The sequence below is a fragment of the Neofelis nebulosa genome, chromosome 4, assembly GCF_028018385.1.
Source record: "Neofelis nebulosa isolate mNeoNeb1 chromosome 4, mNeoNeb1.pri, whole genome shotgun sequence".
NCBI classification, from domain to species: Eukaryota; Metazoa; Chordata; class Mammalia; order Carnivora; family Felidae; genus Neofelis; species Neofelis nebulosa.
In genome coordinates this window covers 169,416,271-169,441,164 of record NC_080785.1, presented here as the reverse complement: position 1 = coordinate 169,441,164, position 24,894 = coordinate 169,416,271, and the positions used below count along the sequence as shown (strand labels likewise).

Below are 24,894 nucleotides of genomic sequence, written 5' to 3'. Positions count from 1 at the left end.
CGTGGCCTCTCAAACCCCAGCTCCCGAGGGGGCGCACTGATGGGGCGCAGGGGGGCCGCGAGGGGTGAGGGGCTGTGGGTTGCGGTTGGCGCTTCCCCGAGCCCCCACCCCCTCGCCCGCCAAGACTCCTCCCCAGCCGCCTCCCCCGCGCCGGTTTGCAGGCTCTAAGTGCTTAAAAGCCTCCTGCGGCCGGGAGCAGCGGCGCGGGTGGAGGCGGGGGGCTGGCAGGGGGCCCGGGGCGCCCCTCCGGAAAAGGCCTTGAGCCTGAGACAGGCGGGGAGGCCAGGAACCGCCCGCGCCCCGCACCCCACGCCCGGAACACAGGGCCCGGACCCCCCGCCCCGCCCCGCCCCGCGCCCCCAGGTCCCTCCCGCGGGGCCTCCCCCAAGCCCCCTCTTCCCGCCTCCGTGCCTCTGCCCGCGCTGGTCCCCCACCGGGCCCTCTGTTGTTCCCTGCGCTCCGCATTCGGGTCCCAGCTCCTCGCCCGGACCTCAGTTTCCCCATTTACAGACTGCGGCGGGCGGGCCGGCGGGCGTGCGCTCCTGTCTCTGGGGAGGCAAGGAGGATGCAGGGGAGGCCGGTCCGGGTCAGCCTCGTGGAAACTGGGTCCCGCCCCAACCCCGCCTTCCTCCAGTGGGACCTCCCTCCCCCGGTTTACCCTTCTGCTCCGCAGAGGAAACCCGTCTCAGACCCATTTCACAGATGGGAAGGCTGAGGCCAGAGGAGGGTCGCGCCCAGTCCCAGGCCCCGCAGCTGGCACCCCGCTGCCGCTGGCCCCATTAGCTGGGGGGGGGGGGGAGAATGGGGGAGGGCCTGATGTCCTCAGTCCAGCCTCCCGCCCCAGCAGCCCCAGTGGGCAGCACGGGCAGTCTGGAATAGTCCTTACGATGTGGATTCAGTGTGGGCTCTGAGGAGCCGGCAGGCCTGGGGCGGGGGGTGGGATGGCTGGACTGTCCTCATGGGGCGGCAAAGATGAGAGCCTGTGATTGCCCTGCTGTGGGGGGGGGGGCAGGCACCCCCCCCAAAGGCCTCTCTTTGGGTCCTGCTTGGCAAGGCCCACTGGCCTCTGGCAGAAGGGGGTTCAGGCCCCTCTCTGCGCCGTTGCCTGCCCCGCTCCGCCCCTCCCCTGCCAGGCACCAGAATTATGGTTTGCAATATCTCCGCTCCCCTGTGCGGCCTGAGTGTTAATAAGGTACCTGCTGCTGGAGCCCCGCACCCTGGGGGGCGTCATTAGCATCATCCCTCACACCCACCCCCAGGCTGCAGTTCCAGATGCCACTGTGGCCAGGAGGGGAAACTGAGGCACGGAGAGGTTACGTGCTGCCCTGGCTGAGACAAATTCCAGGTTCCAGCACAGCCTTGGCCCCCCTACCGTGAATTAGCCCCCAGTTTGCTCATCTGGAAAACGGTGCTGTAGAGGCACAAGGTGGGAGCTCAGAGCCTGGGGTTCCCTTTTTTTTTTTTTTTTTTTAAGTTTATTTATTTGAGTAATGTCTACACCCAACATGGGGCTCGAACTCACAACCAGGGGGGAAAGAGTCACATGCTCTTCAGACAGGGCCAGCCAGAGGACCCCAGAGCCTGGGGTTCTTGATGACCTGACTAGTTGCCCCCATAAGAGTGGCCCTTTTGGTCCCCCCCCCTCCCTGCGCGGCCCCACCGTCTGGCACAAAGTCAGGGCCCTCAGCGAATGTTTGTTGAATGACTCAGTGTTTTGTGCATGGACTCTGAATCGAGTGCTCTTTCACTCCAACTGGGAGAGACTGGAGGTGCTGGCCTCATTCTCCACTGTTCACTCCTTAGGGCATGCCTGGCATGGGGGGGTTGGCGGGGAACAGCCTCTCTCTGATAAGGGGGGCAGCGGGGGCACCGCAGGAGTCAGCTATGCTGGCTGGCAGATCTTTAAATTAAAATACATATATACACCAGATAAATAAACCCGGCCCACATCCTGGTGACAAGCAGAATTAAATCGCCCGGTTGGGGACCTGGCAGCGATGGCTGGGGGGCGGGGGGGCAGTGGTGGGGGGGTGGGGAAACATCACTGGCTCCGTTTTCATTCTCTGACTGTCCCCACTCCTGTTGGTGGACGTTCCCACAGCCCTGCAGCCTGCTGGGCACTTGGGGAGACACTTAGGGGATCAGGACGTGATGTGGAGTCCAGGGGTCCCACAGGCCCAGGTTGGGGCGAGGCCAGCTCCTCAGCTGGGGCTCCCTGGGTAAGTCACGTGCCCCCATCCGAACAGGGGACACTCTGCCCCGCCACCGAATGCTGTGGCAGGGCACAGACCAGGTTTGAGTCCTGGCTCGGCCCCTCAGGGGCGGGGATCAGCTGCAGACCCTCCTTGGGAGCCCCTGGTTGCGCCCCCCCTCCCCCACACCCCCCCCATCATGTTGGACGCCAGGGAGACCCCATTCAAGCACGCAGGGGAGGCGCCATTGGGGCCCACACTGCTGTAGGGTCCTCCCTGGCCCCTTCCCTCTGCCGGAGCTTGGCCCGTAGGGGCGGAGGAGTGGGAAGGGAGTTTTCAATTAAGGAGCAGCTAATCGCCAGGCAGCAAGGGCCGTTCTGGGGCCCAGTAAATCTATTATGAAAAGCCTCTAAATGTATGTAAAACCAGCCTCTGACAATCCAGGGATTAGGCCACCGGGAGGGGAAACCGAGGCGAGGGCCGGCTGGTGGATTAACGGAGCAGGGTCTCTCGGGGGTTGTGGGGAGCGGTCCCCGGGAGTCGGGGCAGAGGGAGAGAGGTCTTCCTCTGCAGAAGCCAGCACCCATTTTATAGATGGGGAAACTGAAGTCCCGACAGGCCGAGACCCAGAGCGGAGGAGCCTCACCCAGCACACCGGCCGGGGTGCACGCGGGGCGCCCCAGAGTGCACCCCTGTCCAGCGGTGGCCTCGGTCCCCACCTGCTGCTGCCCCCTTTGAGGCACACGGAGGTGGCAAGGTGGCCTGGATGGTCTGAAAGATCGGGAACCACAGACGGGGGCGTTTGCCCCCACAAAGCTGCCAGCGAGCCCCGCCCCCAGCCCAGGAGGAGCCCCCAGGGGAGGCACGGGATCCCTGGGCACGGTGGCTGTGCCCATACCTCCCACCCCGAGTCCCAGGAGCCCCAGGTGGAGGCCCAGCCTGAGCAGAGGCTGGGCTGGGAGGAGGTGCCGGCAGAAAGGGATTTTGTGTCTCCTCCTGAGGGTCACAGGGGGCCCTGGGGGGGGGGGGGTTAGCCCAAGGGGTCCTGGCCTCCTTCAGAATCTGTTGTGGGAACATCGACCCTACTTCCCTCAGGGGCTCAGTTTCCCCAGCTTGCCGCCCCCCCCCCCCCCCGCTCCCCCAGTCCCATCCAACCCTCAAGGTCTACACGCCCCCTAATTATCCTGCCAGTGATTCCCTCCCCCTGGGATGCCAGTTCCGCCTGCGGAAACCCTTCCAGGCACCCAGGTGTGTGAGGAGGCCCGCCCGGCCCTGCGCCGCAGCCGTTCCTATGGGGCTGGGGGCAGCAGCTGGCGGGCCCTCCCCGGGCCCCTGGTCTGTCTCTGGTCCAGCCACCCGTGTGAACCTGCCGCTCGGGGGCTGGGGAGTGAACAGGAGGTGAGCGATTCCTGGGCCCGGGCCCCCAGATCCCTCTAGGCCCAGGTGACATTGTGTGACCAGTGGGAGTGGGGAGGTCCCAGCAAGGCCGACCCAGGTGGTTCCGGGCCTCGCTGGGCTGCCCAGCTCTCGCCGTGTGATGTGAGCGGATGTTCGCGCCTCCCCATGACTCGGTTTCCCCATTGCCACCACCACGGATGGCTGGAAGCTGTTCCCAGCACGGGGGGGGGGGGGGATTGGAGGGAGGATGTTGGGGGGCCCCGCTCCCCCCTGCCGGCCGTCAGTCAGGCCCGCCGGGCCCCTTCAAGTCGTCACGGCCCAGCAGTGGCCGGGGGAGGGATTACCCAGCCTGTCCAGGATGGACTCAAGTGGAACCGACGCTGACGAGCGGAACGCGCCCCCGCGGGCCCCGCCTGCGCGCCTTTGTCTGCGCCCGGCCCCGCCCCCCGCCGCGGACAGCGCCCCGGGTGCTGAACCGCGCCGCCCGTCGCCGGCCACCGAGCCGCGGCCAAGGCCGGCACGAAGCAGCCGCGGCCCGCGTGGGGCCGCGCTCCAGCCCTCTCCGGGCTCAGTTTCCCCGTCCGTGGCATGGGTGCGGCCGCTCAGGGCTGAAGGGGGGCTGTGTGGGCAGAGGCGGCGGGGGGCACGGAGGCCTTTCCCAGGGGTGCTCGGCCGCCCCTCCGCCCAGGCGCCCCACCGACCCTTTGTCCGGGAAATGCGAGGTGGCAGGGAGAACGGATCTGCTCGCCGCCTGAAAGGCGCCGCGGCAAATACTGTTGACCCCCGACCCCGGCCCCCTAATCCTGGGCTGAGGCCCTCACTGGGAGGGGCCCTGAGAGCGGGGCCGGGCCTGACCCCCCGCCCCAGGCGCCGAGGGGGGCTTCCGGGTGAGGGTCGCAGGGGCTTCAGGGGAACATAGCTGCCCCGTTGGCCACGTGTCTGGTCACCACCCCGCGGAGCCCACAGGAGAAACTGAGGGCAGGCAGAGCTCTCAGAAGCCCCCAGGCCCCGGGGGGGATCGGGCTGGAATCAGGTCCCTGCCACCGGCAGGCTGGGTGACCGCTGGGCCAACAGCTGCCGTCTCTGAGCCTCAAAACGGGACGTTCCAGGAGGTCCGGCCTGACCTGCCTGGAAGGGAGCCTATCGCCATGGGGGCATCTGGCCTCTACCTGGCTCTGTGCCTCAGTGGGAACTTCTGGGGCAGGGGATGGCTATGGGGGTACGTGGCCTAGGTGACCCCTCTAAGAGGGCTCCAGGAATCACTCCCCTGAAGTACAGGGAGGAACTTTCCCACCTCCGCCCTCCCCTGCTCTACAGTCCTCCATGGCTCCCACTGTCTTCAAGACGGTTTTTCCCACCTGCACAAGGCCTGGCCACCGAGCTTGGTGACCTGGGCTCACCTCTCAGCTCCCCTTCCTTGGGCCAGCTCTCTCCTCTCTGGGCCTCCCCAGTGGACAGAGAGGGTGAGGAAGATCACACAAGGAGCCACATTAACCAGGCTGAGCCCAGGGCCAGGCACACAGCAGGCACTACTGGATCTGCCTCAGGGGGCTGCTGGATGCCACCTCTCTGCCTCCACTGCCACCGCAGGGCTGGCCGGGGAGGAGCTGAGACCGGCAGAGTCAGGGCTCTCCGGGAAGAGAGGCCCGGGTGAATGAATGGAGGGAGGGTGGTGTCCTTGCTTCTGCCGCGGCAACGTAGCCCCTCACCTCCCCGCCCCTTGGGGGCCGCCGCTAGAAGCTTCCACTGAAGATTAAACCGTGCTCCATTGCTGGACGGAATGCGTTCGCACGCTCGGGTGCCTCTGTGCTCCCCGGCGGCCACGTGTCTGTTCCACCCTGCCGAGCTGTTCCCCGCAATCAATTTCAATTGGGCCTGGGCCCTGCCTCTGCAGCCAACCCTCCTTGGGGGCTCGGGTTGGGGAGGAGGAAGCGGTGACGTCCCCGACCTCCCCTGCTAGATCCCGGGACCTGTCTGGTGACAAGAGGGCTCTGCTATTGCTGCCCCTTTCCGGGCCTCAGTTTCCCCAGAATGATGGGATGGCGGGGGGGGAAGGGCAGTCTGGGGCCAGCTCTGCTCTCAGCCAACCTTGTGCCTTTCTGGAGCGCCAACTGTGTACCGGATCCCGGGTTGAATGCCAGGAACCCAGTGGGAACCAACGTGGAAAAACTTGAATTAATCAGGGTCAGGTGGTGTGTAGGGCTTTCCTGCCGGGGGAATTGCCTGTGCAAAGGCCCTGAGGCAGCAAGGAACACAGGCCCCGGGAGAGCACAGGAGGCCCATGTGCCGGAAGCAGGTAAGAAAAGAGGAGCAGAGGGGCGGGTGGGTGGAGCTTGGTGATGATATTACCCAATGATAACAGCCGACAGTTATTGAGCACCTACTGCATACAAACCTTGACCTATGGGCTCCACCTGCCTCACCTCCCTGGAACCTCACAGCCCCCCTGTCATTACACACCCACTTTGTAAGGGAAGAAACTGGGGGCCACAGGGACGAGGCTGCCGGCCAGGGCTACTGGGTGGGGGGCAGAGCTGGGTTTGGTCCCAACTCAGACGGAAGCAGACAGAGGTGTGGACCCTTCGCCAACACCCCCACCCACCCCTCGTGTCCTCCCCGGAGTCACTGCCTCACTCCCCGCCCATCTCTGGGGTCCGGAGGAAGGACATGAATGGGGGTCTCAAGTTCTTGGAGCTTGATTGGGACTCACCTGCCCTTCTGTGTGACCTTGGGGACAGGCCTGCCTAGCCCTTCTGTGCCTCAGTTTCCCAGTCTTACAAGGAGACTGTGGGCCACCCTTCTCTCTAAGGCGAGCTGGGGGAAGGGTAGAGGCGCCCCCCGGCATGGCTCTGCGCCCCGCAGCCCTGCTCAGGCCCCACCCCCCTGCAGCCGAGGGAGAGGGGGGACCTTTTCCCTGCCGCGCGCCCTGGGAGCCCTGTTTGGGCCCCTTGTGGCTCCCGGTTCGGGCCACCGCTAGGTGGAGCGAGGAGGCCGGTGGAGACTGGGCGTGGGCGGCCTTGGCTTCAGAGCGCGGAGGCCACGCCGGGAGCTGGCGGGTCGCACGGGCGCTTCTGGGTGAGCTCCCACGAAGCCTCCACACTCTGTCCGGGGGGCAGCGGCCCGAAAAGGGGTGCAGCGCCCGCTGGACAGTCCGCAAGGGAGGCACACGGACGGCGGGGCGGGGCGGCGTCCCGAGCAAGGAGAGGACCCACCACGGGGCCCAACCTTGACCCCCCCATCCCTGACCCGGCTGCCACGTGCAGATGGCCGGGCAGCGGCCCGGGCGCGGGTTCAGAATCGGCCATTCGCGGCACCCGCCCGCTGCCTGACGGCGGGGAAGCCAAGGCTGGATGCCCAGCTTGCGGGTGGGGGCCGCGAGCGCCCTTTCAAGCAAAGGCACTGCCGAGGCTGCGTGGGACTCCTCAGGACGCCCTCCCACCCACAGGCAAGGACCTGGTGATACGGTGGACAACTGGGCTTCTCTGACGAGCTTCAGCCGAAACGTAAAGAATGAGAGATACCGGGGGAGGTGACATTCTGCACAGAGGGGCAGCCTCGCCAGGGCCCCAGGTGGCATCTTGAATGTGTGGGTCCTGGAGACCCGGTGGGAGGGGTGGGGCAGGGCCAGCCTTGTAGGCCCTGGCGGAGCTTGAGTTTTACGTGGAGGGTACCGGGGAGCCATGGTGGGCGAGAGCAGGAGAGTAACGATCTACGTTCCTTCGTTTCACAGCTCCCTGAGGCTGCCTCGGGACGGGCTGTCGGAGCAGAATGGAAGCCAGTGAGGACCCGGGGGGGAGGTTGGGTGGGGGTCCGGGCAGGGACAGAGCAGGACAGCTCAGAGATGTGGGTGGCCTGAGTGAGCTCAGGTGCGGACAAATCTTCAGGCCGAACCCACCAGAGCCTCAGGGTCGGATCCAACCCCAACCCCCTTGGGGGACCCATTTTCCACAAGAGGAAGTTGAGGCACAGAAGGTTCGGTCACTCACAGCACATCTGGGGACACATGGCTCTAGACCCCATTGTCATGTTCCCTTTGAGGAGAAGCCCTTAATCCAGTCTTCCCTCAGGATGCAGCCTGTTGTGGGGACCGAACAGGCTTAGGTTTCAGTCCAGCGTTGGATCCAACCTGAGGCTCCAGAAGGCAGGGGACGGCCTAAGGCGCTGGCCCGCTCTGCCCCTGAACAGTGTCCCTGGCCACCCTTCCCACACGAGTTTAAGGCGCCAAGGGTCAGACCCTGCGCACCTGGCCCCACCCCTCCCCTTTGTTCCCTCAGATCCTCCCACCAGTCTTGCCCCTGCCTCAGGGCCTTTGCACAGGCCTCACCCTTCCCTGTGTGTCCACCTTGACCAGCCAGGCAAAGAGCAGCCCCCCCTCCCCACCAGCCACCCATCTGTGGCCTGGTGCACCCTCGCCTACCTGCTGACACTCACTTTTATTTTCAGTGCAACGATATTTATTACAATATAACCAAGCACCCCAAGGTGCTTCCATAGGTGAATGAGGCACAGTCCCTTGCTTCCAGAAAGTTACATCAAATACAAGACGCAGATATGTTTAAGAAACATGCAGCTCTGGGCGCCTGGGTGGCTCAGTCGGTTAGGCATCCGACTTCGGCTCAGGTCATGATCTCACGGTCTGTGAGTTCAAGCCCCGCATCAGGCTCTGTGCTGACCGCTCAGAGCCTGGAGCCTGTTTCAGATTCTGTGTCTCCCTCTCTCTCTGACCCTCCCCCGTTCTTGCTGTCTCTCCCTGTCTCAAAAATAAATAAACATTAAAAAATTAAAAAAAAAATCTTTGTATAAAAAGAAACATGCAGCTCACACAAACAGAAGGAGCAAATCATTTCTTGTCCAGAAAAGCCAGTGATTCCTGCCTTTTATTATTATTATTAATTTATTTTTGAGACAGAGAGAGACAGAGCATGAACGGGGGAGGGTCAGAGAGAGAGAGACACAGAATCTGAAATGGCTCCAGGCTCTGAGCGGTCAGCACAGAGCCCGACGCGGGGCTCGAACTCATGGACCGCGAGATCATGACCTGAGCCAAAGTCGGACGCTTAACCGACTGAGCCACCCAGGTGCCCCTATTCCTGCCTTTTAAATTGAGGTATAATTCGTGTGTCGTGCAGTTCACCTGTTTAAAGTGTATGGTTCAGCTGTTTTTAGCACATTCACAGTGTTGTGTAACCATCATCTCTATGTAATTCCAGAATGTTCTAGCAACCGAAAGAGCAGGCCTGTCCCCATTAGCTATCATTTCTCCACCCCCTCCCCCAGCCCCCGGCCCCCACGAGCCCCCTTCCCGTCCGTGGATGAGCCTGTTGTGGACGTTCCACTCGCGTGGCCTCACATCCCGTGTGGCCTCTCGTGTCTGGGCCCCTCCCTGAGCGTCGTGTGTTCAGGGTCCGTCCGCGGGGCGGCGGGGGAGGGCGCCTCGCTCCTGCTGGCGGCCGAGGGACGTGCGTGTACGTGGATGTTCCCATTCTTTTTGTCTTGTCCTTTTCTCCACATCGGTCAGGGTCCTGGTGAGACACAAGGCTGGACGCCATACACAGGCAGCTGAATCTGACCCTTCCTCTCCCCGGGCCAGTGCCCTGGGCTGGGGTCCAGCAGGGACCCACCTCCGCCCCATCTGCCCCAGCCTGGGCAGCACTGACATGTGCCCACTGCCCTCACCCCAGTAACTGCCCCAAACTCCCTCCTTCTTGGGGCCTCTAGGGACTTTTCAGAACTGAGAATCAGGGGTGCCTGGCTGGCTCAGTCAGTTAAGCGTCCAACTCTTGATCTCGGCTCAGGTCATGATCTCGTGGTTTGCGGGATCGAGCCCCGTGTTGGGCTCTGTGCTGACAGTGCGGAGCCTGTTTGGGATTCTCTCTCTGACCCTCCCCAGCTGGCACTCTCTCTCTCTCTCTCTCTCTCAAAAGTGAATGAACTTAAGGGGCGCCTGGGTGGCGCAGTCGGTTAAGCGTCCGACTTCAGCCAGGTCACGATCTCGCGGTCCGTGAGTTCGAGCCCCGCGTCAGGTTCTAGGCTGATGGCTCGGAGCCTGGAGCCTGTTTCCGATTCTGTGTCTCCCTCTCTCTCTGCCCCTCCCCCGTTCATGCTCTGTCTCTCTCTGTCCCAAAAATAAATAAAAAAAAAAAAAATCTTGAAAAAAAAAATTAAAAAAAAAAAAAATCACCTTTAAAAAAAAAAAAAAAAAGTGAATGAACTTAAAAAAACAAACTGAAAATCAGACGGTGACCATCCCGTGCCTAAAGCCCCCTGTGGCTCCCTGACACCCTCCATGTCAATCTGAATTCCAGGGCATGAACAGACATCCCTGCTGGCCACACGGCCAGGCCAGAAGATTCTCAGGAGGGTCCCAGAAGCTTCCTTCCACTAGGGGTAGCGGCTGGAGAGGGCTGGGGGATGAGGGCATTGTCCCCGTTTCCTGGGGAAGGGAACTTAGGCTTGGGGGACAAGATTAAGTCGGGGCCCCGGTGAGTCATATTCTCAGCTGCGTGAAGCGACGTCAGCGGGACCCCTTGGTGCCCACACCCCAGGGCCTGCTCGGCATTTCTTCCCTCCTGGAGGGGAAGCGGCCCTGTGGGCGGCTCGGGGGTCCCCCTCCCCCCCCCCCCCCCCCCCCGCTGCTTCCCGGCTGGCGGTGAGGTGCGGTGGGACGCGGTCAGAGACCCTCTGAGACCTGCAGGAACGTCATGAGACTCATGAGGGCCCTGGGGGCCCCTGCCCTGCCTGGGCCAGGGGACAAAGGCCACCTCTTCCACTGGGCTGTTTCCCCACCCCCCACCATAATAGGATCGGGACGTTTGAAGTGACGAGGACGCGGGGAGGCTCCCACATAGAGAATACGACCAGAGGGGCTTAGAGGCGCCTTTGTGAGCCAGGCGGGTGGTGATGAAAGCACCATGAAATCCACGGTGTCACCGATGCCCCGCGACCGTGACAGGCCCCTTTACTTAGGGAAAAGGGGGAGAATCCCCGGTTGTATACGTGCATGTGAACACGTGTGTATATGCCAGGCTCCAGCCGCAGCAGAGGCCCCGGCAGCCCCCAAGGCTCCAGCCCCGAGGTGCCTCCTCGGCCGAGCGCCCGTGGCCGTGGCACCTGGCGGGAGGGTGCAGGGTGCCGGCGGGAGGGCATCGTGCTGAACACTGCTTGCACAGCTCTGGGGACCGGACCCTCGCGACCTTCAAGGCTTCCGGCCAAGCCTTCCTTGCACGTGGGTCCAGGGGACGGTGGCGAAGTCATGCCTCGCCTGCGGGGGGACTTCTGAGGTCAGGGAGGAAAGGGGGCGCAGGGCGGGAAGGAGCGTCACGTTCTTAAACCGCTTTACGGAGATACTGCCTCCCAGTCCGTTCATTTCAAGTGCACACTTCATTTTTTCTAGTACATTCACAGAGCTGTTCGTCCATCAACACGCTGATTCTAGAACACCTGCATCCTCCCCTAAAGCAGCCCGTCCCCATCAGCGGTCACCTCCCCAGCACCCCCTCCCCCGGCCCCGGGCCCCCACGAGCCCCCTTCCCGTCCCTGGATGAGCCTGTTCTGGGCGTTTCACGCAGGTGGACTCCTCCCCCCGCCCCGTGTGGCCTCTCGTGTCGGGTTCCCTCCCTGAGTGTCGTGTGTTCGGGGTCCGTCCGCGGGGCGGCGGGGGCGGGCGCCTCGCTCCTGCTCGCGGCCGAGGGACGTGTCGTGCGCGGTGGGCACGTTCATCTGTGCGCGTGAGCGCCCGCGGGGGACACACTGTGCGTGCTGATTCGCCCGTCGGTGGGCAGTTGGCTTGTGTCCCCTCTAGGTGTTTATTAAGGGGACGCTATTCCTGAAAACACTGGAACCGGCCCATGTCTTGGGCTTTAAGCCCTCACGCGAGGTCAGGAGCCCCCGGGCCGAGAGCGAAGCGCCAGTCCCTGCGGGGCTTGGGCGTGTGGGGGCAGCGGGGAGAAGCCCCGCGGGCTGGCAAGTGTGGGCTGCGGGTCTCCTCGGCAGGGTGTTCCAGCTGCCACCCCTGTCCTCGAGACCCCAGCGTCACTGTCGGCCACAGCCGCCTAACCGTGCTCGGTGCGCCTTCCCGGCGCAGGGCAGCGCCTGAGCCCGCACCCGCCTGTCCCCGTAAAGGCGCCCGAGTCCGTACTCCTCCCGTGGTGGCGGGGAGCCAGGTGTGTGAAGAGGGCCGCGTCCACGGCCCCCCGTCTCCCAACCAGAGCAGCAGGAGGCAACAGTCCTGTGGTCCCCAGAGACTTGAGCTGGGGGGGGGGGGGAAGGAGCCAGGGCAGATGGCAGGTGGCGGGTGGGGGTTCCTGGCTGCAGCCTGGCAGGTGGTACCAAAGCCCCCTTGTCCACCAGCTTTGGGGCCAGAGGCAGGTAGCAGGGGCAAAACCCTGCCCAGCGAGCTGCCCTGCTCGGCGTGGGGGCGTCTGGGGGCGCCTGACTCTCCCTGGATCCTCAGCGACCACGTCCCTTCAGTTCCTTGGTGGGCAGGGGGATGCCTAGGTCCCGCCGACACGGGTCCGTCTCCTTCTCTTCCTGAAGGAGGTCTCTGAGCGGAGCAGAGACTTCACTGGGAGGCCGGAGGGGACACAGGAAGGCCAAGGGTTACATGGCGGTGGGAGACACAGAGAGGGACAGAAAGGTGGAGGGACAGGTGACGGGCTGTGTGTGGGGTCTCGGGGCCAGCAGCCTCAGTCCTGGCTTTCCTGGCCTCCCTGAGCCCACCTCTTTGAACCTCGACGCCTGTGCTCACCCTGATCTGCCCTGCGGACTCAGGAGGCTGCCCGGCTCCCCTGGTTCTGGCTTCCAGGGTGGGCATAAGCTGCCACATCAGGGTCCTGGGGCCCAGGGGCTGACGGCTGCTCCCAGCATCCCAAAGCTCTGGGGCATCCCCGTCGGGAGGCCTGCTGTGTATGAGGTACGGCCACAGAGGCTGGGGGTCGGGGTTCAGGCACCCATGGGACCGCCCCTCCTGAGCGCCCCAGGACCCCAGGAAGGGCCACCTGGCCTCATCCTGGAGCTCAGAGAGGGGCCCTTCGAATGCCAGGTCCCGGTATTTCAAAGGCTGGGAGCCCAGACCCGGGAGCCTCAGGCACTGCCCTCAGAATATGACAGCACCTCTGGGGACCCTGCAGGTTCAGATGAGGAGCCCAAGGTCTCACTGTAGGGGACAGAGAGGGGAGGGCCCAGACATGCCGTCACGGTGGAACTGTGTCCCCTAGAAAGGTGTGTCCAAGTCCTAACGCCTCGAGTGGGCCATCATTTGGAGACAGTCCTCGTGCATGTGGCTGCGTTAACACAAGGTCGTGAGGACAGGCCCCGGCCCGGTGATGGGGACCGTACCCCACGGCGTGTGCGCTCACAGGGGCGTGCGCCACAGCCGGTGCCGGGCAGCGGCGGCAAAACCGATCTGCTCCCTGGGCCTCAGTTTCCACCTCTGGATGTCAGGGCAGCTGGTGGTCATGGGTCCGATGAATTCGCATCTGTGAAGTGCCCGGGCAGCGTGTGGCACAAAATAAACCGCGTTGTGTCTGAAGGTGGTGTGAAATGAAGAGAAAGCCAGTGCCCGCCCTCAAGAAGCGTGTAGGAAATGAGCTCGAGGGAGCTGTCTCTCTGTCCTCCTCTCTCTCTGACTTGACAGGTTCTAAGGGAAGGGACAGGAGGGTTTCTCGGAGGAGGCGTCATTTGAGCTGAGACTCCAAGAGGCTATATTTCTGGCGAAGACGAGCATCCAGGCAAAAGAAACAGCAAGCACAAAGGCCCTGAGGCTTGGTGTGTTTGCAGGGCCACCAGGGAGTCGGTGTTGCTGGAGCAGGGGGAGGCAGAGGAGGGACGTGATCGGGCGGCGTGCCCATCAGAAGGGCCACGCAGGGAGGGCTGCCCAGGGGCAGGGAAGGGGCTCAGGCTAGAAATCCAGCCGAGGGACGTTTGGGAAGAAATTTCTCTCCTGCCCTCCCTCCTTTTCTGTGTCCACCCGGCTGAGAGACGGGACGGCACGGCCTTGCCGGGCAGACTGCCGCGTGGTGGGGGCCCAGGTGCCCCCCGTCCACTTCTTGGTGGTGACGGATGGCGCTGAGCCAAGCACCCCTTTCCCTCCTGGCACCCGGGGCCAGCGATGACTCAGCTGGACAAGCGTCCAGCTGCGCGGGGCAGCCCCCAGTCACTCCTTCTCACCCCTGGGCAGGAGAGTGCAGCGCGGTCCCCACAGCGGGACAGGGGTCCCCACAGCGGCAGTGGCGCTGGGCTCAGGAGCCCGCCGTCACTGGCCGCAGCCTGGCTGGCTCATGCTGACTGGCCCCCCCGGCCCCTGGATCCTTGTTCCACCTGACAGATGGGGAGACCGAGGCCGAGGAGCCCCAGGGCTGGCGTCAGAGGGGTGCGTGCATTCCCAGACCCCCGCCCCCGCCCCCTGCCCCCCTCCGCTCCCAGGACGCTCTCCCTTCCGCAAGTTTGGGAAAGCTGGAGCTGTCTGGATTGAAATTCTTCAGCTGTGCTAGGCCAGCGGAGAAATCCAGAACGCATTGTTTAGACAGATGCCTTAAACCGCTCGGCAGGGGTGGGGGGTGGGGGGGTGGGGTGGCGCAGGGGGGGCGTGAACAGCGACGGGAGGAGGGACTGCACTGGGAAGGTCATCCTTTTTTTCTGCAAAAAGGTCAGCCGCAGACCGTTGCCAAGGCAACGGCGGGCTTAAAGATGGAGGCTTAAAAAGAACAGCCGGGTCCCCCCTCGGGCTGGGCTGTCCCGTGCTTCCCGTGCGTCCCGTGTGCGAGGGGCCTGGCCGCGGGCTCAGGAGGGCTGGGGGCTGGGGCAGATCTCGGCCCTGCCCTGTCCGGGGCCCAGCTGAGGCCGCTGTGCACCTCGGTGTTCTCAGCTGTGGAAGGGGGCCAGTGTCCACACCCGGGCGGGACCCCCGGGGCCCGTCTGGGGTTGGGATGAACGGGCAGAGTCCCAGGGGGCCCTCCCCGGGGGAGCAGGTGGGGCAGGGAGGGGCTGGGGGCTCGGCCAGAGTCCCCGTATCTCGCCCCATGAGGACAAGCCGCCGCGCGAAGGAGGCCGGGGTTCCCTGTCCCCCTTCTTAGAGCCCAGGACAGGGACCCAGCAGCCCCTCTGGGTCTGAACCAGACCGGAGGCTCACATTCGCAGACCGGAGGGCGGCGGTCCCAAAGGAGGAGGCCCCAGGAGGGATGGCACAGGCCAGAGACCCCGGACAGTGGCCACTGTTCAGGGTGCGGGATTTGAGGGCCTTCCCAGCCAGCTGGGGGTTGGGTACGAGCGGGCATCAGCCCTGGCGACTGGGGGCCTCTGCTGAAGTTCTGCTGTGATACACGGCATTGTCTACATCTCTCTCCCTGGAGGGCAATCTGGACTCGGGCGGGCCACTTACCTTAGGCTACAGTGTCTGTTACCATTGTTGTTGAACAGTGACCTCCCTGTCCCTTTCAGCGTAAACAGCGGAATTAGGCAGCTTTTTCATGGAGATGAAATTCACACAACATACAGCTAACCATTTTTATATGTACAATTCAGTGGCAATTAGTACATTCACAGAGCTGTGCAACCATCACCTCTATCCAATTCTGGAACATTCCATCACCCCCAAAGGAAACTCCGTCCCCATCACCAGTCACTCCCAGCCCCCACCTTCTCCAGTCTCTGGCCCCCACGAGCCCCTTCCCGTCCGTGGATGGGCCTGTTCTGGACGTTTCACACACGCGTTCCCTCCCTGGGCGTCGTGTGCTCGGGGTCCGTCCGCGGGGTGGCGGGTGTTGGACGCCTCACTCCTGCTCGCGGCCGAGGGACATGCCCGTGTGTCGTTATAAAAAGGTAACTTTTTTGAAAACTTGTGTTGGGACAGGGTTCCCAGGGACTCGCCATCTGGGTGAACTGGGAGCCCCGGGGAAGGCGGAGGGCCCCAGATGGTGTTTGTGGCCACAGGTGTCTGGGTCACCCATTGCCCCAGGCTGCCCTGGGGGCCTTCCAGTCAGGCTGGCCATGGCCGTGGCCGTGGCCGTGGCCGGTGGGTCAGCAAGCAGATTAAGGCAGACCCGCAGTGGGTTTTCAGAGGCTTCACGAGCTCCTCCCGTGTGCTGGGCCTTGTGCCTGGTTCCCGGGAATCACGTCGGTGGGCCACGTCTCCTCCGAGGCTCCAGGGGAAGGCTCTTCCTGCCTCTTCCAGCTCCTGGGGTCCCATTGTTCCTTGGCTGGAGGCCTGACCCTCCAATCTCTGCCTCCATTGTCAAGTGCCCTTCTCCTGCCTCTTAGAAAAACACTTGTCACTGGGTTTGGGACCTACCCTGATCAGGATGATCTCTTCTTGAGATCCTTAATGACATCTGCAAAAAACCTTTTTTTATAAGTAAGCTCAAGTCTGACTAGTCTGACTTGGGCTCAGGTCATGGTCTCCTGGTTCGTGAGTTCGAGCCCCATGTCGGGCTCTGCGCTGACAGCCCGGAGCCTGGAGTCTGCCTCAGATTCTGTGTCTCCCTCCCTGCTTATGTTCTCTCTCTCAAAAATAAATAAACATTAAAAAAATTTTTTTAAAAAAAGAAGTAAGCCCAAAATCAGTTTCCAGGGTTTATAACACGGACGAGTCTTTTTTGGGGCAGGGAGGGTCCCCAGGCAGAGCAGGAAGAGGCCAGGCATGCGGGCCCAGATCCCTAGGGAGCCAGGTATGTTTCCAAATGTTCTGTGGCCTCTCTGCAGCTTGCGGGCAGACTCGGGTCGTTCCCCGAAAGTTCCAGAGGCCCGGTGTCGCCGCTGTCATGCGGCCTTGGTGTCGGGACAGCACGGAGCATCATGTCACCCAGGGTTTGCCTTCCTGCTGTCTCCATAGCTCCTGGGATTCTGCACGTGGCCAATAGGACGAGACAAGAGAATGAGATAGGTGTGTGTTTAACTGGTGTCCGAGTTGGCCACCTGCATGGACGGCGACACCAGGAGGCCTCAGCCCCGGGGAGCAGCCAGCCCAACCCTGGGACCCTGGGTTGAGCACCAACTGCTCCCTTTTGCCATTTTTTCTATTTGACATCATAACTGTTACAGCTCAGCAGCATGAAGCACGCTCACGCCGTCGTGCCGCCGCCCCCAGCACCCGTCTCCAGAACTTTCCATCTCCCCAGACCGAGACCCTGTCCCCAGGAAGCAGGGACTCCCAGCCCCTGCCCCACCCCTGGCTCCCACCGTCTATTCTCTGGCTCTGTGGACGGGACTCCTCTGGGGACCCCCTGTGAGTGGGGTCGCGCGGGGCGTGTCCTTCTGTGTCTGGCTCCTGTCACCGCGCACAGTGGCCTCCGGGTCCCTCCACGCGGTGGCAGGTGGCAGGACGTCCTTCCTCCCTGGGGCCGGGTCACATTCCAGCGTGGGGATGGACACATTGTGTTTGTCCTTCATCCACGGAGGGACCCTGGGGTGTTTCCACCTTTCGGCCGTGGTGAATCATGCTGCCGTGAACGCGGGGGTGCAGGTGTCTGTCTCAGCCCCTGTTTTCCATTCCCCGGGTGCACGCCCAGGATCTGAGTCGCCGGTCGCGCGGTGATTCCGTGGGTAACTTTTGAGCAGCTGCCGGCTGTTTTGCACAGTCCTCCCCACTGCATGTTGTCCCCAGCTGCACACAAGGTCAAGTTTCTCCACTGGGCACCGGCTCCCGTGCCAGCCTTGCTGCCGTGCTGTTATTACAGAAGGGATCCTACGTTTGCTTGCTGGGCCTGTACCTACTACTTTCGCCATAAATGTGGGCATGGGCACCGACCCCAGCGGGTATGACCCTCTGCGGGACAGCCCATTTGGAGAGATGCCCGCGTGGGAGCTCCCTGTCGGGGCCAGCTCCGAAGCAATGTTTGGGACGGTGCCTCCTGTACGACGTGGCTGACCTGTGTCCCCGAGCCTGTGGCCCTGCTGGTGCTCTGCACCAGGTCCGAGTGACCGAGTGTGTGAGCTTCCCACGGCTACCACGGCAAATGACCGCACAGAGTGGCTTCAAACAACAGAAATTTGTTCCCACCCAGTTCTGGAGGCCAAAAGTTCAAAATCAGGGTGTCACAGGCTCGCCCTCCCTCTGAAGCCTCCAGGGGACGATCCTCTCCCAGCGTCTGGTGGTTTCCTGGCCATCCCAGGCACCCCTTGGCTTGTGGACACGTCACTCCAACCCTCGTCTCCGCTGATACGTGGCTTCTCTGTGCGTCTGTGTCCAGTTCCCCTCCTATGAGGACACAATCATCAGATTCAGGCCCACCCTGCTCCAGTGTGACCCCATCTTAACTAATTACATCTGCAAAGACCCTATTTGCAAATAAGGCCCCATTCACAGGTTCCGAGGGTTGGGACATGTGGGGGGGACCTTTGTCTCTGGGGGACACAACTGAACCCACAACACTGAGGGATGAGAAAACCCACCTTCTAGAGATTAGAAGTAATTCATGTAAATGCCAGTGGGAGAAAAGAGTCAAGCAAATTCTTTTTTATTTAAATGTTTATTTATTTAGAGACAGCGAGTGACAGGATGAGAGGGGGAGCGGCCGAGAGAGAGAATCCCAAGCAGGCCCAACGTGGGGCTCAAACTCGATACTGAGAGATCACGACCAGAGCCGATATCAAGAGTTGGTCGCTTAACTGACCGAGCCATCCAGGCGTCCCCAAGCAGATTCTTAGATGACAAGAAGTTCTGGCCAGAGGAGCCTGGGCAGGCAGGACGACAGAATACAACGTGAAATCCTGGACGGGATCCGGGAGCAGACAGAAGACGTTACCGGGGAAATGGGTGAAATCCACTTCCTAAGGCTGGGATTTCTGTATGACACAGGCAGGCCGAGTCCGAGGACCCCGAGGGAGCCCGGCAGGACCAGCCGGGCGGGTCCCTGGCTGCACGAGGGGTAGAAACCAAGCGCACTGCCATTGTCCTGGAACACGTTTGGGATCCGGGTCTTTTCAGGTGCCATCAGGTGTGTGGGGGCGAGGAGGAAAGTAGAGAACGACCACCACGAACTTCCTCGCCTCCCCCATGGAGTGGGAACAGACCTCTGTGGCTTACTCGGATGCAAGGGTTGCTACGGAGCGGGAGTCGCTGGGGCTGAGCAGAGAAACGGCAGAGACGCGGCCTTTCTGAACCTGAGCCCAGGGCTCCAGACCTAGCGGTGTGCCGGGGCCACTTCCTGGAGGGAAGGTCAGGTGTGGACGTGGGGCGGGGGGAGCAAATCATTTGGAAATAAAAAGCTCACTTAGAAAACACGGGCCAGGGTCATTCTTGAACCATAACGTCCTAGAAGAAATTCCACATAGGGATATTTTTTTAATCCTGGGGTGAGAGAATCGTTTGTAACCGCGCTCTAGAAGCCAGAAACCATAGGCAGAAACCGTCCGCGATCTGACCATCGATCGACATGTTTAAAACCAATTACACATACAGGTGCACGGTGAATATCCTGAATTGAGAACACCTCTTGTAAATCATCAAGGACCAAGCAAAAAAAAAAAAAAAAAAAAAAAAAAAAAAAAAAAGAGCAGAGTGTGAAAATGCAGCTCTTAACAGCAGTGGGATGAGCGGGAAGGGGCCTTCGGCACTGGCAACCGAAGAGCTCACCCGAAGGGAGATGGCGTTTGTGTTCCGTTTTGTTTTTCCGGGAAGGGGTGGCCGTGTGGCTGATGAAGCTTTAAGCCGGTCACAGCGTGTATTCATCCTTCACACTTATATAGGTGAGCCCCACGCCGATATAAAGCGTAACTTTTTACTAACGGTCCGTATAATCTATTGTAAAAAGTTTAAATTATGCCGCGTCAAGGAAGCCGGGCGGAGGAAGACAAACCCTGTGTGATCTCACTCCTGCGTGGAATCTGAAACAGAAACCGAGCTCAGGGGGCACAGAGAACAGACTGGCGGATGCCAGAGGCAGGGGCGCGGGAAACGGGTGACGGGGCTCGACAGGTGCAGACTTGCAGTTACAAAGTGAGGAGGTCACCTGTCACGTGCGGGATAGGTAATGAGACTGTATTGTGAATTCGAAAGCTGCTAAGAGAGCACGGCCCGGAGAAGACGGCGTGCACCTGTGCGTGGTGACGGGCGCTGACCAGGCCCGCTGACATCTGTTGGCCACGTACACGAACACCAAGTCATTGTGTTGTGTGCCTGAGACTAGTATGGTGTCGTGTGTCCATTATATCTCAGTTTGCAAAAAAACCCAAAAAACAACAAAAAAAAACATGCAACAGAAAAGAAAGTTTAAATGCACTGGAGGGCTCGTGGCATGCGCGTCAACGTGTGCGTGTTCCCCGAGGCCCAGCGACTCCACTTCTGGGAACACGTCATCCAGGAGTCACCCCCTTCGAGGATGTGCGTCCAGCGCCCGTGTCCCCGCCGGCAGCCAGAACAGCCCGCGCTCACCTTCGGGATGGCACTTTCACGTGGAGGGATCCCGAGGGGCCGCTCTAAAGGAGAACGCACGTCCGTATCCGGGGACGAAGGGAAGAAACGGCCCATCAGACGGCATGGGAAACAGGCCGTGACCCGGCAACTGCCCGATTCGTCCCTGGCACTCACCCCAGAGAAGTGAGACTTTTGTATCCGCTCAGAGCCCGCGCACAAACACGACGGCCCCTGACGGGCACCGACCCAGGGGCCCCTCAGTAAGCCAGCCGGCACCCGCACGCCGCGGAAAACCGCCTGGCGAGACAAAGGCCACACTGCGGAGGGGCAAGAGCCGGGTGGGCCCTCGGGGCTTGTGCTCCACGGGAGAAGCGCATCTCCAAAGGCGGGGAGAGAACATTCTCACGATGACTGACAGACTCATGGACACGGACGGCACATCCGTGGGGCCCGGCGGTGAGGGGTGGCAACGGGTCAGCTGGGGGGGGTTCTCCGCGGTGACGGGAACGCTCCGTATCCTGACGGGGTGCCGGGCACATACACGGACACGCGGCACAGCGGCTCAGAGCTCCGGCCACCCCGTGCCGGCCCCACACTAGGCGTCAGCGTGGACGGAGGGGGTGCCGGGTGTAGGGGCTTCCCTGTCCGCCCTTTGCGAGTGCCCGTGAACCTGTGGTCATTTCTAAAGAAAGAGTAAAAAAAAACAAAAACAAAAAAACCTTCAGCAGCACGAAAAAAAAAAATGATCCCATTCACATAAAAACACAAACTCCCTGAGGACGCTCACGGGATGCTGACATCGGTCCACTGTGGGGCCGCGTCTCCTGGTGTCTCTTCCTTCCTCCTTTGTCCATTTCGGAGTTAAAAAAAAAATGTTGTTCAGGGCGCCAGGCTGGCTCAGTCAGTGGAGCGCATAACTCTTGATCCCGGGGTTGTGAGTTTGAGCCCCACGTTGGGCGTGGAAATTACTTTAAAAAAATGAAGAAAAAAAATTTTAAGGAGAACGTATTCTTATGATACAAAAAAAAAAAAAAAAAAAAAAAAAACCAGTTCAACATTTTTGGGAGACATCCGCCTATATTCTGGGAGACGGTGTGTTAGGTTTTCAGCGCGCCGGATGGTTGCACGGTCGCGTCATTGTCTGTGGTCCCCGGACCCAGTGGTCTGTGATTTTACAGTTGTCACTGTTTCTCACAGGAGGGTCGCGCAAGGGCAGCGCTAACCCCTGCTCTGACAGGGAATTAGTGTCAGAGCCGGCCCAGGGCCGGGACCTGCTCCCGGACCCCTGCCCTGTCGCCTCCCCGTGCCGACCGACCACCGGCCCCCGCGGTGCCTCGCGGGCCCTGGCAAAACACTGGTGGCCTTCTTGCCGCTACGAGCACGCCGAGAACGTGAAAGACGGGAAGGCGCCCGCGCCGCCCGCGCAGTTCTCGGCGCACAGGCGTCCACCGGACCCACGCTGGCCCCGAGCGGGCGCATTTGCCCGCGTCCACACCTCCAGCCCGGTGCTCACGGACCACTTTTCTTTCCCCAGCGACGGACATGTACCCCGTGCGTCACTTGGCCCCGCTGACTGTCGCAGCCTTTCCCCCACGCACCCTGTCCTGTCCTCCCCGCTGGGCCGCGGTCTGCCTTCGCAGCCCTGCCCCCCTGCCCCCGGCGCCCGGCTCTGGACAGACGTCACCTCCTGGAGGAACGGAGCCCCGCGGTTGGCCAGGCCGGAGGTGATCTCCTGTCCGCGGTGGCTGACTTAAAAGTCCCCGAAGGCAGGCTGCTACCCCAAGCTCCCGTGACTGCCGTCGGGCTGGCGTCCTCCTCCTCCGCAGGTCAGTGGTCAGCGTTAGCTGCCCGAGCTCCGCCTCCCTCTCCCCGGGGCTCCTCTCCCCGGGCCCGGGCTCTCGTCCGGCTCCAGCCAGGCCGGCCGCCCTGCGTGTGCTTCTCTGGGGGGTGTTGGAGGCGTGGGGCTCACGTGGTGCCGCCACCGTCTCTCGGGACCCTGCTTTCCCGGGGGCCCCGGGACCGCCCCACGTGCCGAGCGCTCAGAGGCAGAGGGACGGGCGGCGGGGGGTAGGTGCCAGGCGGCTATCCAACCTGTCCCTCGCCCAGGCAGCCCCCCAGGCCGGAGGGCCGCCTGCCCACTCCTCCTACAGGCAAGAAACGCTGTGTCTTGTTCTGAGTGTGTTTTCTTTGGCTCCAAGCACAGTGCTGCCTTCCTTGCCCTTCTGGAAATTTTCCCCTGCAAACTATAGTAAAGTCTTAAGACCAAAACCCGGAAAACCCCAACAAACCCTCCACATGGTCACCCACGGGAAGCAGGGAGAACCTTCTCCATCCTGGCACTGACAGGACGGCAGACGGGTGTCCCTGTTGGGGAGGGAGGCCGCGGTGGGGTCAGGGGGTGGAAGTCAGGAGGGTGGGATGGAACGAGTGACAAGGGGCAAGCCGAGGGCCCCACATCCAGCCCCGGGGCACTCACTGTGGGGCCACCGTCTCCGAGCTGCCTTAGGCCCCAGCTCTGACCCGTCCCAGTTCCAGGGCCCAGTGCTCAGCAGGACCTTTTCCCAAAAAGCTGTGCTGACTGCCTGCGGGGATGCCGGGCCCCAGGAGTCCTGGGGGGTGTGGGGGGGGGCAGGGCAGGGGCACAATGGGCCCGCTGAACCCTCCCACGGTTCCGGTTCTCCTGAAATTGGATGGACACGGCTGCAGAAAGCCTCAGCCTCTCTCGCGGCCAGCCGGTGGTGCACAAAGCGGGCTGTCGTCCCACGTTTTCTGCTGTCCCTGCCTGTTGTCTGCTGTCCCCAGGGCCACTGTGGAAATCGGGGGCCGAGAGCCCTTCCAGCCAGGCAGGCTCTCTTTGTCCCCGTTTTGTGTGTCATTTTGGGGAGACAATAGGGGACACTTTCCTTTCCACCCTCTGGACAAGGGCTGGTAACAGCTCTCTGCCGACGGCGGTCACGGTCGCACCCTCTTGCGTCTGGGTACTTGAGGGCTCTCTAGGGAGAAGGGGGGTCAGCTCCCGGCCTTGCACCCGCTCCTTCCCCCTGCGGGCTCTGCGGGGACTGGCTGTCCCGCCCAGCAGAATCCTGAACCGTGACCAGTGTCTATTTCCCCTTGGGGTCACGGGGTCTCCCTCGATGGCAAGCGTCTGCAGACGGCGTAGCCGTTAACCGGCCGCGAGAGCAGCTGGACGCAGGAGATGGCCTCGGGCCGAGGGGCGCGAGGTGGAAACACTGGCAAATACCCGACAGCCGCAGCCTGGGCTGGCCGGACCGGCATCGGGTGGGATACGGGCCCTGAACCCACAGCCCCGCAGCCCAGCTCAGGGCCATCTCCGTGGAGCTGCCTGAGGCAACACTGTGGAGAATGCAGCATTCAGCCGACTGGAAGAAAAGCGGGCAGACACATCTTGGGGGACCGTCCAGGGCAAAGACCCACGGGCGGCAGGAAGCCAGAGCGAGTATCTTACCTGCAAAATAAAAAGTCAGTCGGTTCTGGAAACTACCAGGGTCAGCCCATTTCCCATCCCGGGCTCGTGTGGGGTGGCCGCGCTCTGCTCCTCGCCTCTGCAGCCCACCCTCCCTCTCACGGGTCCGACTCGGACACTGGGGGTCCGCTGCCCCATGGCCCCCAGAGGGCCGGGCTGCGCTCCTCTGCCTCAGGGGCGGTCCTGTTTCATCCGACCAGGGACGGGGGGGTGGGGGGGCGGGGGGCAGGAGGACAGATGCCGGTTGCGTGGGCCCTGCTTGCAAACAGGACGGGTTTCTGTGCCGAGAGGAGGTGGCAGAGCCTGGAAGGTGCCGTGCGCACACCCGGGGTGGTCCCTGTTGGCCGTGAAGTCCTGGGTGGGGGTGTCGTGGCCCCCTGCCTGGACCTCAGATCGCCCCACCTGGAGGGCAACTTCCAGCCTGGCTAAATAGGTGAGGGCGGCTGGTGTCCCCGATCCTGTGGAATGCCCTGGCTCCTGGGACAAATTCCCCCTCTAGGTTTATTTTTTTGAGAGAGAGAGAGGGAGAGAGAGCGAGTGTACATGCATGCTCGGGGAAGGGGCAGAGAGGAGACAAACTCCCCCTCTAACATCGTCCCTGAAGTCTTTTTTAAAATCAAGGTGAAATTTCCATAACGTAATCATTTTAAAGTGAACAATTTAGTGACGTCTCGTACGTCTGAAAGGTTGTGCCACCACCACCTCTATCTAGTTCCAGAACATTCCGTCACCCCAAAAGGAGAGCCCGGCCGCATTAGCAGTCACTCCCCCTCCCCAGCCCTTGGTGCCCAAGAACCCACTTTCTGCTTGTGTGGACTGGCCTGTCGCGACACCTCACATCATCGAAATCACTTTAAGTAAGGAGATCCCAAATACTGCACGGCACATACTTACGCTAAAAGTTATCTGTTTTTATCTCAAACGTTCTGCTGGTCATCCTGGATTCTTACTCTACACCCAGCCGCCCATCTGGACGGGGCTGGTGGCTGGCACTCTCCTAGAGCGGGGCCCCTGCTCACCTTTGGGACGTTCCCAGCACGCGTCTGTGCCACAAGCAGCCCCACCCCCACCCCAGGGCCCGGTCTCAGCTGTGGAGACTGGGGGCCGTTCCTGTTGGGGGGGGGTCACTTCTGCTCTCCTGGAGTTTATCTGAAAAGCCGAGGGCGTGAGCCTTGGCCAGCCCCGTTCTCTGTGCACCTGCGAGGGGGTGGGGGGGGACACGGCTCCTGAAGGCCCTGGCCTGTGGAAGTCTGGCCGCCGGCTGCGGTGGGAGCCACCCAGCTGCCATGGCGGGCACAGGTCTGGACACACGGCTCATCCCGTGCTGACGAAGCTTCTGCACACGGCCGGGAAGAACCAGGCTCCTGGCCCACCCAGGACTGACCCAGGTACGCAAAAGGCAGCAGAGAAACCTGCTTCTCGAATCAAACGCTGAGTGAAACACATCATTTGCCTGGAGGTGAAAACGTCAA

At 62.1% G+C, this 24,894-nt stretch overlaps 1 long non-coding RNA gene across 4 annotated transcripts in view; it reads right to left on the bottom strand.

Annotated features, from left to right (window-relative positions):
* Window positions 1-15,078: 15,078 nt before the first annotated feature.
* LOC131510895 (uncharacterized) overlaps window positions 15,079-24,894 on the bottom strand; it is a 32,712-nt gene continuing 22,896 nt past the window's right edge. Inside the window, exons 2-4 of one of the 4 annotated variants that reach the window (XR_009261234.1) lie at window positions 21,537-23,404; window positions 20,726-20,906; window positions 15,079-20,620 (exon numbers count right to left, since the gene is read on the bottom strand). This is a non-coding gene — a long non-coding RNA (uncharacterized LOC131510895). Of the gene's footprint in view, window positions 20,907-21,536; window positions 23,405-24,894 lie in introns of all 4 variants that reach the window. The other 3 variants (XR_009261232.1, XR_009261235.1, XR_009261233.1) reach the window with 3 other exon arrangements.